At 39.0% G+C, this 13,593-nt stretch overlaps 1 protein-coding gene and 1 non-coding gene across 11 annotated transcripts in view; both read right to left on the bottom strand.

Annotated features, from left to right (window-relative positions):
• The window catches only part of kek5 (kekkon 5), a 490,550-nt gene that overhangs the window by 25,402 nt on the left and 451,555 nt on the right, over window positions 1-13,593 (bottom strand). The gene's annotated exons all lie outside the window — the stretch shown is intronic.
• On the bottom strand, window positions 6,267-6,340 carry TRNAT-GGU (transfer RNA threonine (anticodon GGU)). The gene has a single exon. It is a non-coding gene; the product is annotated as a tRNA-Thr (tRNA).

The following is a 13,593-nucleotide window of genomic DNA, read 5'->3' on the forward strand; positions in this document are numbered from 1 at the left end:
ATGCAGTCTTGTTTTGTCTGCCTACATGCGCCGAAAGTGAGCATTCTAACCTCACTTCGTTCGGTTAGAAACGTCACTTTCGCCGCATATCGACAGAAAAATCGTATGCAACCCTCGGGAGGATAATCAGACAAGCATTTCCCACGTGCAAAATTACCACCCGAGCCGAAGGCTCGGATGGTAATTTTGCACGTGGGAAGGACTTGTCTACTTGTCCTCCCTAGGTGAGCAATATACTATATAATGACACTGTATTCTGTAAATATTTCCGCGAAACATTGAATCTTTACGAGCAATCTAATTGTGAATAGAACATTACATTTACTTTGTGACGTAGGCAACAACCTCCAAGACTAAAACTCAAAAATTTTAAATTTATTCTTTACTAAAAATTCTCTATAATCCCAAAATTGCCGGGACGCCAGTCAGTGCCGATATTTTTCAAGATGCACTGACTCTTTCAGCTCAGTGCAAAAATTGATAAATCCAAAATCTCAAAATGGCTCACTGCTCATTTATGAGTAAACCCTTCTTGTTACAAGGGAAAGGAGGCCGATACCCCCTCTCTGGGATTCTCCTCTATCTCGAAATAAAAAGACACAGATCTATACCTCGTAATAGAAAAACAATATAATTCACACGGTGAGAAAGTCGAACAAAAAATAGTACAAAATGTATATTTCCGGTATCGCGTTCTCGTCGCGACAAAATACAATTTATGCGACGAAATTAACTCACACCAATCGATGTTTCCGATAATCAAAAAGGCATACAAGAAAATAATAATACTAAACTTAAATCTAACTATACTCGACTCTAAACTTCAGAGGGAATGGTCTGATTCCCTCAGCTCAAAAGGAAGCGACATTGGACGCCATTGCGTGGCCAACAAAAGACTCTAAAGAACTCTCTAATTCCTCCAAATTCAAATAATTCGGCTATGCTCATCTGTTCAGTCGCTTCACCGCGTCCTCCTCCCGGCAGAACAACAACCAGGACACCAACTATGCTCAAAACTAGACTCAAAATGAGAACTTGGTTCTCTCCTCAAAAAATGAACTTAATGGTACGCCGGCTGGGAGGCAACTCTGCTCAAGCTGAGGTCGGTACGCTTCACAATGCTTGAGCTTTTCGAAAAGAAGGGGGGAAATTTCTCCGAATTTCGCCTTTATTTCCATGTTTTCCTCAAAATCGAAATAATACTTGGAATTCGCAATATAAAATAAGCGTCTCTAAATTTCTCGGAAATTCCGAATATAAATCAAAAACAAACTTAAAATGAATTTCTACGAATTTTGCAATATTTTTGTCGGTAAATTCTTAATAAATCCTAAAATCATTTGACCTAAACTTAACATGATTTTGCGGTGGTTTACACACCAATCAATTAAAATATGTTGAAATAAAAAATTTGTGGAGATGAATCTTTCGCGCTGGACCATGACGACGAGTCAGCTGTGTGGAAACTTCATGGAAATTTCGGTGTTCTCGGAGGGAGCTCCAGCTTGAATAATTTCCTTTCAACTTCCCGTGGCGCCAGCTGTTCACTTTTCGGAAAGTGCGTTTCTCCAGGTCGCTTCTCCTACCAGGATGACATGAACCACGTACTTTCAGCAGCTGGAGATGCTGGATCCTTGATCGAGGACACCTTCTGCGTCCGTTGATTTAGCCTGGGCCTGTGGATGGACGCTGTTACCCGATCCTCTGTTACTCTGATTCTCCTAGTCGAGGTCGAGGTCATCATGCAGGCTCCTCCAGACTTCGCGGAAGTCGTGACGACCCTCCGCGCTCTCAACGCGTCTCGATGTCGGGAATTTTGCCCCGACGAACGGTATTTAGAGACAATAAAAATAAATTTGTTAGTGCCCGAAAGATAAATCAATTTTCTCTCCTGATACTTGAGGTCGAGAGGAGTCTCCCAGAGGCCTTATTCAAAATTTAGCTTGCCTTGTAAAAGAGCTCAGTCATAAAAAAAAAATGACGAAAATATTTAACTCGGTTGACGACCAAGGTCATCACAACTTTATTGCTGGAGGAAATTGATGAAAATTGGTCTATATTGAAACAAAAAATTCAAGCTCAGCTTGAAAACTTTTTGGTGTACTGAGCACTGCTCCTTTCGCTTTCAAAAGGCGATATCAGATATTAGAAACGGTTGGGAACAATTTTTTTTTATTTAGTCGTCTCAGTTGTGAACTTTTTAAAACGCGAATTCATTCTTGACCCTTTGATATTATTAGTTAACAATGCAGAGCAGAATTTCCTCGATGTTTCCAATCATTTTCAGTTGAGCACTCCAGCTAGAAATATTTACAAACGGAAATTTTTTGTTTAATAAATGTAATATCGTTTTCGAAATTGAATTTCCTGAGCGTTACAGGATATTCTATTCGTATTATTATTATATATTTAATCGTCAATGATCGCAAAATGATGAAAAGAATACAACGACAAGTGCGTATGTGACATCGTATGGTACATCTAAACGAATGTTAAGAAAACGATAAGTTTAGTGGGGATGAAGATACAGGAGTAACATGATAACCGTTTCAAAATTAATTTCATAACCTTCAAAATTGTGTATCACACGTATCAGTTAATGGAGAGAACAGGAGCATGGAGAGCTGAAAATATCAGTTGGCTTAGAATGATAATGATTTTTCAAAGAAGGATACTGTAAATGATTTCGTTCTGTAAAGCATTAGAAAATAGAAAAAAATATAAACTACCATATTTTTTACTAAATTCTAAACAGCTATTGGTGTTCCTAATTATCGGAAATCTCTAGTTAACATCCACCAAACGATTCTGGATGTTGCATATTCATTTGGATGGGTTTACGTCACCTAATTAAGGATCTGGACACCATTTTAGAGGGCAACATTAGTATGGGAAATATGGAGGCTGCTAGACTACCCTGTGAGTTATCCAGGACCACGGCTCGATCGTGTCGGTCTTGTCAACCCCATAGATAATACATTTTGGTACACTTGTAAACAATGGATGCAAATCAGATGGATTTTCGTCAAATAGTCTTGAGCATTTCAGCGCAACCTCTGAATCTACCTCTCCCAACCAATTACGGTCGCACACTACGATTAAACACACCGAGTGATCTATACGTCCTTCCCTTTCCTTCTGTAGCGATCCGAACCCAGGTGGGAATTGCCAGGCTTTTACAACCAGCCCAAGCTTGGCTCAGCCGTGTTTTATGAGCCTTGGTCAATCAAGGTCGGCCCAAGGTTCTTTCCATGGTGCAAATAATCCACACCCAGGACTGGTATCCAAGGCTTGTAAGCGCTAGGTTTGGACCAGGCTGTATTTAAAACTGGTATCCAAGCTTGGATGAGGACGAGATCCCACGCCTCTGTCGAAGCGTGGTAGCCTGAATTGGATCAAGCTGTTCGCAGGACTGGCCTCCAAGGCTTAGTCATCACCGCTGGGCCCATCCCGTATCTAAGCCTGGTATTCGAGCCTAGATAATGATAAAATGGAATGGTTTCATTGAAGCCTGGTAGCACGTCTTCGATCAAGCTGGTTCTAGGACTAGCTGCCAAGGCTTGGTCAACATAGCTGGGCGTGTCCCCTATGTAAGACTGGTCTCCAAATCTAGATAATGGTGAGATCCAATCCTTCCATTAAACCCTGATAGCCAGTCTAGGATCAAGCCATTTCCAGAACTTCCTTCCAAAGCCTGGTAATCAAAGCTTCGGCCATGCTGAATTGAAGCCTGGTACCCAACTCTTCACAAGATTCAAATCGATGGACAGGACGGAAATTTGTCTACTTCATATTGTATTACGTAAACTTCCATGTATGAAGGACAATTCCTACTGTCGGATTTCCTTAAATCAAGTTGTTTAACCTCAATCTCCATGCCTGCCAATCGTACAGAACCATGGCACCGAATGTATACAGTAGTCGTAAATCGACTGAAAGAGTAAAGAAACATCGTTTATTAAGAAAATTCAAAGAGTCTTATATGTGTGGTGATTTTGATGTCAGTGGTGATGAAGTATTAGATGGAGAAATAGTTAGGGACGATGACTGGATAGATGCGACTGAATATGACCTCAACAACGATGTGAATCAACAGCTACCAGATTTGAGTGATGATTTTCAATTGAATGATGGTGATGGAATTTTTTTTGATAACTTGTCATCTCATAGTGGAGAGGATGAGATAAATGTTACAAATGAAAATGAACATAAAGATGAACCCTCAATTATTGAGCACCCTGAGGAAGCACCCGTTAAGCCTCTTAGTTTGGAAAGAATATTACGTCAACGGGCAATGAATAACATAGGATGCATCAAATTGAAAACTGTGACGGAAATTCTACAAATTTTCAAGAATCTAGGATATTCAAATCTGCCATCGACAGGTCATAAATTACTAGGTGTCAAACACAAAATAAAAACCCGGAACCTAATCACCGCCAAGAATGGAATAGGCCAATATATTTATCTGGGTATCACTAATGGATTATACAAACGAATAGGTCCAGATGTCTTTACCGAGAAGACTATTCGTGTGGTCGTCCACGTAGATGGAATGAAAATGTATCATCATTCAAAAGGTGAAATGTGGCCGATTACCATGAAAATTCTACACCCTCAATATCATTCAACACCGTTTATTTTTACTCTATTTTATGACAAAGCTAAGCCGAAGAATGTTATTGAATACTGCAAAGATTTTGTTGATGAATCGACAAAATTAATAAATGAAGGTGTTGTGATTCATGGCAAAAAATATAAATTTGAGTTAGCAGGTATTCCCGCAGACACCCCAGCGAGAGCATTTCTAAAATGCGTAAAAGGTGCAACTGGATTTTATGCATGCGAAAGATGTACTGTGAAAGGTCAAACAATAAATAAAAGACGTATATATCCAGATATGACATGACCTCTACGCCCTGGAAATTCATTTTGAGCGTAACTGTGGCGGTATTCCGCCCATGTTCCGCCCATGTCACGCAAATGTTCATATATGGACCAAAAACGATTGGACATGGTCAGAATGAATGACAATAATTACCCGATGCATACTTATGAAAAAATATGGTACATGGAGCTAATCAGGAACGTTTTTCTAATTAATTGAGAAAAATAATTCGTAGTGTAATGATGCAATGAAACGATAGTGTGGGGAAATCTGGCAGATGGCGCCAGCGTAACGTGGATCGGGTGAGCGGACTCTCGGTTGTAATCGAACGGCAGCCGACCAAGTGATGGGTTCACTATGAAAGGGGGGGGGGCGGTTATTATCGCGTATTTCCAGATATTGTCCACTGTTTTCTAAAAATTCCCCCAACAAGTATGCACATATCGATTAAGAATTGACTTCTGAGTCGATCTGTACCTATAAACTTTGGACCATTTTTTCACCCCCTACAACCCTTATCCAACATGGGCGACAGAGGTTCCCAAAAAATGGTCCCGACAAGTATGCATATATCGATTCAGAATCGAATTCTGAGTCGATCTGTACCTATAAATTTCGGACCATTTTTTCACCCCCACAACCCCGACCCAAGATGGTCGACTGAGGTTTCCAAAAAATAGTCCCGACAAGTATGCATATATCGATTCAGAATCGAATTCTGAGTCGATCTATACCTACACATTTTGCAACATTTTTTCACCCCCACAACCCCTACGCAAGATGGTCGACTGAGGTTCCCAAAAAATAGTATGCAAAATAGTATCCGACAAGTATCCATATATCGATTCAGAATCAAATTCTGATTCAGAATTTGATTCTGAATCGATCTGTACCTATAAACTTGGGACCATTCTTTTCACCCCCTACAACCCCTGCCCAAGATGGCCTAATGAGGTTTCCAAAAAATGGTCCCGGCAAGTATGCATATATCGATTCAGAATCGAATTTTGAGTCGATCTGTAGCTATAAACTTGGGACCATTCTTTTCACCCCCTACAACCCCTGCCCAAGATGGCCTAGTGAGGTTCCCAAAAAATAGTCCCGGCAAGTATGCATATATCGATTCAGAATCGAATTTTGAGTCGATCTGTAGCTATAAATTTCGGACCACTTTTTTGATCCCCTACAACCAGTATCCAAGATGGGTAGGGTTGGAATACAACGATTGGAGTACAACGGTTTGGAATAGGGTGGGGGTATTTACGTTCCACATTTTTAGGTAGGATAATGGAAATAATGGATGGAATGGATTTTGGATAGGTGGGAATAACTTCTCAATATATTTAGTCTACAAATAATTCCAGAAAAAATTGAGATATTTTCAGACCGGAAATCGAACCCGGGACCTTCCGATTACCAGTCGGGTGCTCTTCCCAACTGAACTATCCGAATATATACTGATTTCCATTCAAATCATTTGTCAATATTGAACCACACCGTCCTTCATACGGCGGGTGTATGTGGCTGGTATTTTACTGAAATTTATCTTGGATAGAGAAAAATATCAACACTTTCTGTTGCTTTATGTGGCTTGTCGGATTGTTTGTAATAATGTGGATCGTGAAGTATCATGAAATAGCCAGAAAATTACTGAAGAATTTTTTTGAGTTGATGCCAGTTTATTATGGTGAGGACTCACAGATTATGACATTTCACAATTTAATCCATGTACCTGATGATGCTGAGTATTTCCGAACGTCTCTATGTGACTACTCAGCATTTTGGGGAGAAAATTTTAGTGGGCAGATGAAAAATTATATCAGCAGCAGAGCCAAGCTTCTACCATAAGTCATCAATCGACTGGACGCCCAAGAATTATGTGAAAATGTGAAAATACGAAAGCGTAAAATTATTCAAAACTTAAAAAGAATTAAAAAAGTGGCAATCGTTCAGAACGATGAAGTAAATTTCGAGCCATTGGAATCTCTCACTTAACGTGATTTTAATGTACGTGGAAAAGAGCCCGATAACGTAGTGCACTTGATCTGTGGAGATGTTTTCATGATTACAAAATTGAGAATAAAGGTACAACGATCCTGCGATGTCGAGAATACCAATATTTTTTTTATGGAGGGTTTTAGGGTTAAGGAATTCGAGAATGTATTTAGTGCACCATGTATTTCTAAACAAATTGGAGTTTGTTGTGAATTGTTATCGCTGCTTGAGGTAAAATATAAAGGTATTTTACTGAAAATTCGGAACGAACAATATGCAATTTCGTTGCTGCATACAGATTCTGAGTGAAATTGATCTTCAAAAGAATATTATAAGAATCATTGATGTCATGACATGTAGATTTGTCTAGAAAACTCATAATTTTTAATCGTTGTATTCTCAATAATAGCGGGGACTTGTATAAATAATTTGTGGAATTAACAATGTAGTTGTTAATAAAGAAGTGGTATAATTTTCTCGATTTGTAGAGACTTCCTGTTTTTTTCTCATCAAACTGTCAACTAAAAGAATCGATTCTCATATACCAAATGTAGTTGCATTGCAAACAAGCGTTCAGAAGTGGGGAGAGCGTCGAGGCAATTCGGTGAAATGAGGGGAGGGGGTAGTATACTAAAGTCAGCATAAGTTTTTACTTCTCTGGGTACCCCCACTCCACGTAGTTACCACTTGTAACCATGTCCCCCACTCCTAAAATCAATGTTAAAACTTATGCTGACTTCAGTATAGATGCCGTCAGTTGTGTTAAACCATGTGAGTGAACGGTTTCAAGCTGCGGTCCGTTCTGTGTGGGATCAGTGAAAAGTGGGATCAGTGAAAAAAGAGCAAACAAGTGACAGGAGCCATTTTATTGTCTCTGCGAAAGGCTTATGTGGTTGAATTACCAACACTCTCAATTTTGTCAAGCAACCATTTTGGCTTCTTCTAGTGCAACGCATTCACGAGTACACGAGATTCCACCTCAACGTGAATTCCATCAGATCACGTAAGCTAAGGGTTTTATTCATTGGAGAATGAAAAGTATTCCCATCTTTTAGTATTACCGGTTTTATTTTTCATTTTTTTTTTAATTACCAATTTTATTTCTTCAATTATTCGGTACGAAGTGCCGTTAACCTAAAAAAAAAAATGATAAAAAAAATTTTTAAATAAGGTTCAATTAAGAGAATGCTTTCATCTTTTAGGAGATGAGTGACCAAGTTTCGAATGATTATCAATATCGACTCGTCAAAGTTATGGACGAGACCACTCTTGATGGCAAAATTGCAATCGAGATTGTTTTATCGAGTTGGATAAAAGAAAAAGAGAGCGAGGAGGAGGATTATTATTGTTGGTACCCACTTCCCAAGGATTATTCGAAACTGGAAAAAGGGATCGAGAAGGGAATTTCTCCTAAATCTTCTTGGGAAACCTATACATTTTCATCACTATTACAATGTTATACAATGGTCCTACTCACAATTCCTCCCTGATAACCGAAAACACCATACTACGTGTGAGTACGAGTGTCTGCGCATGCGCCAATGTAAACACTATAGAGCTCGTTTAAATTAATTAAAATCTAATGAATAATCACGTGTAAAAGAATGAAACTAAGGTATTTATTATCTACAAAAGATTGGCTTTCCAATGTTAATATTATTTCGGTCTACAAATGAAAATTAGAGGGATGGGGTGCTATCTTCTGATCATTATTTTGTTTAATTAATGAAAAAATAATGAAGGGTCTACAAATTTTTTTAATCGTATTACAATGATGTACAAAGATCCTACTATTGATCGAAATAAAAAAACTAATGAATATTCAATTATGTGGTGCTAACTACCTCGCACCGAGTAGCCCCCACCCGGAGCAACAGGTTCGAACGGAACCACGCGACCGGCGGATATACTGAAGTCAGCATAAGTTTTAACATTGATTTTAGGAGTGGGGGACATGGTTACAGGTGGTAACTGCGTGGAGTGGGGGTTTCCAGAGAAGTAAGAACTTATGCTGACCTTAGTATAGTAGTTCACCCCGGGCCGTTACGATAGACACGTGTGTGGATGTATCCCACGTAACGTAAATCGCGACAGTTCCCGGCTAAAAAGTTACCTGCTCTACATCGACTCGTTCCTGGGACTCCACTGGCACGATGGTAAGTACCAGTGCAATAAATGTAGTGAAATGAGTGCGGGAAGTGTGATTTTAGGGAAATTACGCGTCGCGAACATGGACAATTGCACATGGCATCGCTACCTCGCGATATGACGCCATACGGGGAACTCGCGGTTGAGAAAGGCAATAAGCCTCCCCCAACCGCTAAAATGCTCTCTAATGTTCTCTTTTAGGTATATATTGATTCCAGCGAATGTTTAGGATTTAATTTCGCCACGAGAAGGCAAAATTTAAGGGATGAGGGATTCCACGCGGCTCGGAATGCCCCTCTCCCCTGCTATCTATTACTACCTAATTTCAGCTCTCTCCTCACATGAAATTTCGATACCTGCTACCTAATTTTTTTTCCTCTGTGAATTTTCCGAGCTCACCGAAGGGCTCAGGGAACAGGTCCAATTACCTAACGATTTTCGCTAACTTTACCTGTCTCACTTTTGCTACCTTAATAAAAAATGTATTGCTACCCTTTTATTAAATTTTCGGCTACCTTCCTATTAAAAATTCTCTGCTATCTTCGTGAGGCTGGATAACTTCCTCTGGGTGACGCAATAATGCTCCCCGAGACCTAATTGTTCGCCATTTTGTGGATTCCGGTTGGGCATGGGGACGCTATCTCTTGGTTGGCATCCACAACATTACCATGCTACCTCGCGCGCATTATGATTAATCTTATATATTTGCGCAATTAATTAGCAGCCCCGGAGACGCCATCGGGTATTTAATTAATCAATTCGGTAGCGAAGTAATCAGTTGATGAATTGATATTTAACAGTCCAGACCGTTAAAACCCGTCTAGTCGGGAATTAATTCCTCAGTAATCGAACGGGGAAACTTCGTTACGGCGATCCACCCCAACATTGCTGCTGATTTCGCTAGGGGATGAGGGCTTCGCTACCAAAAAACAAAATTTTGCTACCTAAGTAGGGCAATAGAATACCTATCCACTCCCTACGCCAGGGAAACCCCTTCGCTATCTCAAAATTTTGCTTCGCTACCTGAACGGCTATCTACCCTGCGGACCTTATTGATTTAGATAATCGGTAAGGGTTGTGCTACCTAACCGGGGAAATACGTTACCTAAGGGTTCCCTACGCCAGGGAAAACCCTTCACTACCTAGAACCGTTGTTGAACCCCTCGCAGAGCTACCTACCACCTTGACGCTACTGATTTAGCTAGACATCGCGGGGTTATCTACAAAACCCTCGTATCCAGCTACCTATCCGAGGAATCATGTTACCTAAGACCTTCCTGCGTCGGAGGACCTTTCCCGCTACCTGAAAATTTTATTACACCCCCGGTGTGGTGGTGGCCCCGTAGGTAAGGCAGATCTTGCTAGAGCGTACCAATTCCTCTACCAAAGGCCAAGATAACGATACCTCACGCAGGGAAATAAGCTACCTAATGACTCCCTATGTCTGCGGGCCATTTCCGCTAGCGAAACAGTCCTCTCGCTACCTAACCGACAAATATCCCTGATGTGGGGAATTAGGGAGAATTGAGCTACCAAATTGAATAAAGTCGTTACCGAACGACAGAATAATGCTACCTAATAGGATTTATGCCCTATCAACTGATCGGTAGGAATCTTATGATCTTCTTTTGATAGATAAACGTTAATTTTGGGTCAATAGCGAAACATGTAAGGATATTAGCAACTGATTTTAATTTCTCCTACTCCCATCCTCGTCATCACAAATTCTTCAGTTTTGATTCACGTTCTCGAGATTAGTCCGATTTTGTTAAATGATGCTCTCGCCCACGAATCCACCCCTCTCTCCACGACCCGCACACTGAGCAACCGAGTGGTCCCGTACCTTCGCACCTCCCCGATTCTAGGTTTAGTTTAGGTTTATAGGAAATTCTGGGGATGATCGGCGTAAAATTGAGTTTTGAATATGGTTAGAGTTACGGTTGCGGCTTGTCGATTCCGCGTGGCTAAAAATCGGCTGGCGCCCTAAACACCTTGTCAAGAATTTGGATGACCTGCTGATTATTCCCGGAGTTTCGTTTATGTTTTCTGGTTTTGTCGTTCCAAAGCCGTCGGGGTCGCGAGAACGAAGGTAATGGTTTTGACCGTGTTTTCCGACATCGATCTAATGGGCTAAAGTTTTTAGAGTATTCGCTGAGGCCATAGAAGAAAAATCATTACAAAATTAATCAATTCATAAATTGAATGGAGTTTTTGACACTTTTGCATTTAATCGAAACAATCCCACAATTACTGGCTCAATTCTTCACTGGATTTGTCTTAATTTCAATCATTGTAATGCAATTAGTCTTTTCTAGAATAATTTTTTTCTCTAACAGAATTTCTCACAGACAAATACAAAATGTCAGAAAAGCCATTGAATATGATTACGATAACTAGTGTGTGATTATCAGGAGCAGGTTATCGAGAAGGAGGAGCATCAGAGAAAAAAAGGACTCGAGATTCCATTTAATATTTACTACAAGGAGAGGCCATCGAAAAATGCGTTGGCGTAATGTTTCAGTGCTTATAACGCATACTATAATATTTTGTATTGAAAAAAAAAGAAATGGTTTGTTAATATGGGTTTACTCTTCACGAAACTCAGTCCTGAAACTTTATGACCCAGGTCGTAAAGGCCCTTCTCCTCGGGTGAAATCAACCGAAGTAGGTAACACGTAAGAAAAAGAAAAGAGGAGAAAGGTCGGTGAAGAAAACGAAAAGCGGGGAAATGAGTCAAACATGGGAAATGTAAAATTTTCTTCACCATCACGTTTTTATTTATTTTGAACGCAGACGTTACAAATAAAATGTGAAAACAATGTTAATTGAAGAAAATTTAAAAAAATATTATTTTCAAAAAATATTCATGTTTTATATTGAGAATCAACATCGGCCCGGAAAAACTACAATGTTTGATATTGTTTTATTTACATATTTTTCGGTAAGGTCGTTATTGAACCAAAAATTTAATAAGCAAGCTAAAAGATGTTAATAATTCGGGAAGCTGAATTCTAAGAGTAATTTCATATTTTTTTTCGATGAGTAATAGCTATTTTCATATTCAGAAATATTTTTATCCATGTGTGAGTTTTTTGATTTCTTTTTTAGGACCTAAGCCATACATATACCTCATATAATAGATTTACCTCCAGTGGTTGATCATGACCTCTGTCAAATGGTAAAATGGTGAAAATAGTCGCCGCTATGAACAGAAATTAAAAAATTCACACATGAACAAAAACATTTCTGAATATGAAGATAACTATTACTCATCGAAAAAGATATTAAATTACTCTCAAAATTCAGCTTCCCGAATTATTGACATCTTTTAACTTGCTTTTTAAATTTTTGGTTCAATAACCTTACAGAAAAATGGGTGAAAAAAATAATAGCAAACATTGCAGTTTTTACCGGCCGATATTGATTCTCAATCTAAAAAATGAATATTTTTCCAAAATAATATATTATCTTTAAATTTTCTTCTAAAACTAATGAAAAAATGAGGTCGAACGCCAAAAAACTACACTGGATTGATTGGTATAATCCTATCGGAAAAATAAAAATATCCAGAGGTTGGGCTGATCCAATTCTTCAAATTGCAAGTGGAATCAATGTTCCCAAGCTCTTCGTTATTTTTTATTAAATTTTTTAACATGATTTGGAGCAAAAAGTCCCAAATAATCAGCTGATCACGTATGCCCGCCCCCCTGTTGCGCGCGTCGCTGGACGCACTGAACTGGACGCACTGCACAGGGCATTTCAAACTCCTGCGCATCCCGCGTATACCCATGAGCGGCGCGCGCAACGGGGGGCCGGGCATACACAATCAGCTGATTGTTTGGGTCTTTTTGTGCTCAACGGTGTTTAAAAGTTAATTAAAAAATAATAGTGGGATTACGATCATTACTTCGACTCGAAATTTGAAGAATTAGATCAGCCCAACATCTGAATATTTTTATCTTTTCGATAGGATTAGAACAATTAATCCAGTACAGTTTTTCGTACTTTTTAATTAATTTTTAATTAATTAAACACATTTCTTGCTGAACGTGTGGGTGCACATTTTTAATATGATGATGAGGGGAATTTTCTCTACATTTTGGTATAATTTCAGCCTGCCAGGACTTTTTGAGGTGGTTAAGGCCCAATTTGACTAGCCTATTATGTTTCAATATTTTGGAAATCTGATTAATATTGACGTTTTTGGTGTAAATTTTCATTCATAGACATTTTACCATTTTCAACATTATATTCAGTTTTTCATTTGAAATTTTTTTAACATGTTTTAGTGAAATACATACGAAATAAAAGATAAATGTTTATATTTTTGATTCTCGGACGTAACTAAAAATTAGCGAGCCGGCCGATAATATTGGCCGAAGTGACAGTTGAAACAAAAATTATGCACTCATAGTAGCCTAAAAATTATACTACTGTCAGACATGCCAATTTTTATCCAACTTTTATACATAATTTGTACCCATCTTGTGAATGTAAATCAATACATTGTTATATCAATTATATATTGCGAATAACGGTTCGGGAGCGAGCTGCTAATTCAT

Source organism: Fopius arisanus, unplaced genomic scaffold (genome assembly GCF_000806365.1).
Source record: "Fopius arisanus strain USDA-PBARC FA_bdor unplaced genomic scaffold, ASM80636v1 scaffold00022, whole genome shotgun sequence".
Classification (NCBI taxonomy): domain Eukaryota; kingdom Metazoa; phylum Arthropoda; class Insecta; order Hymenoptera; family Braconidae; genus Fopius; species Fopius arisanus.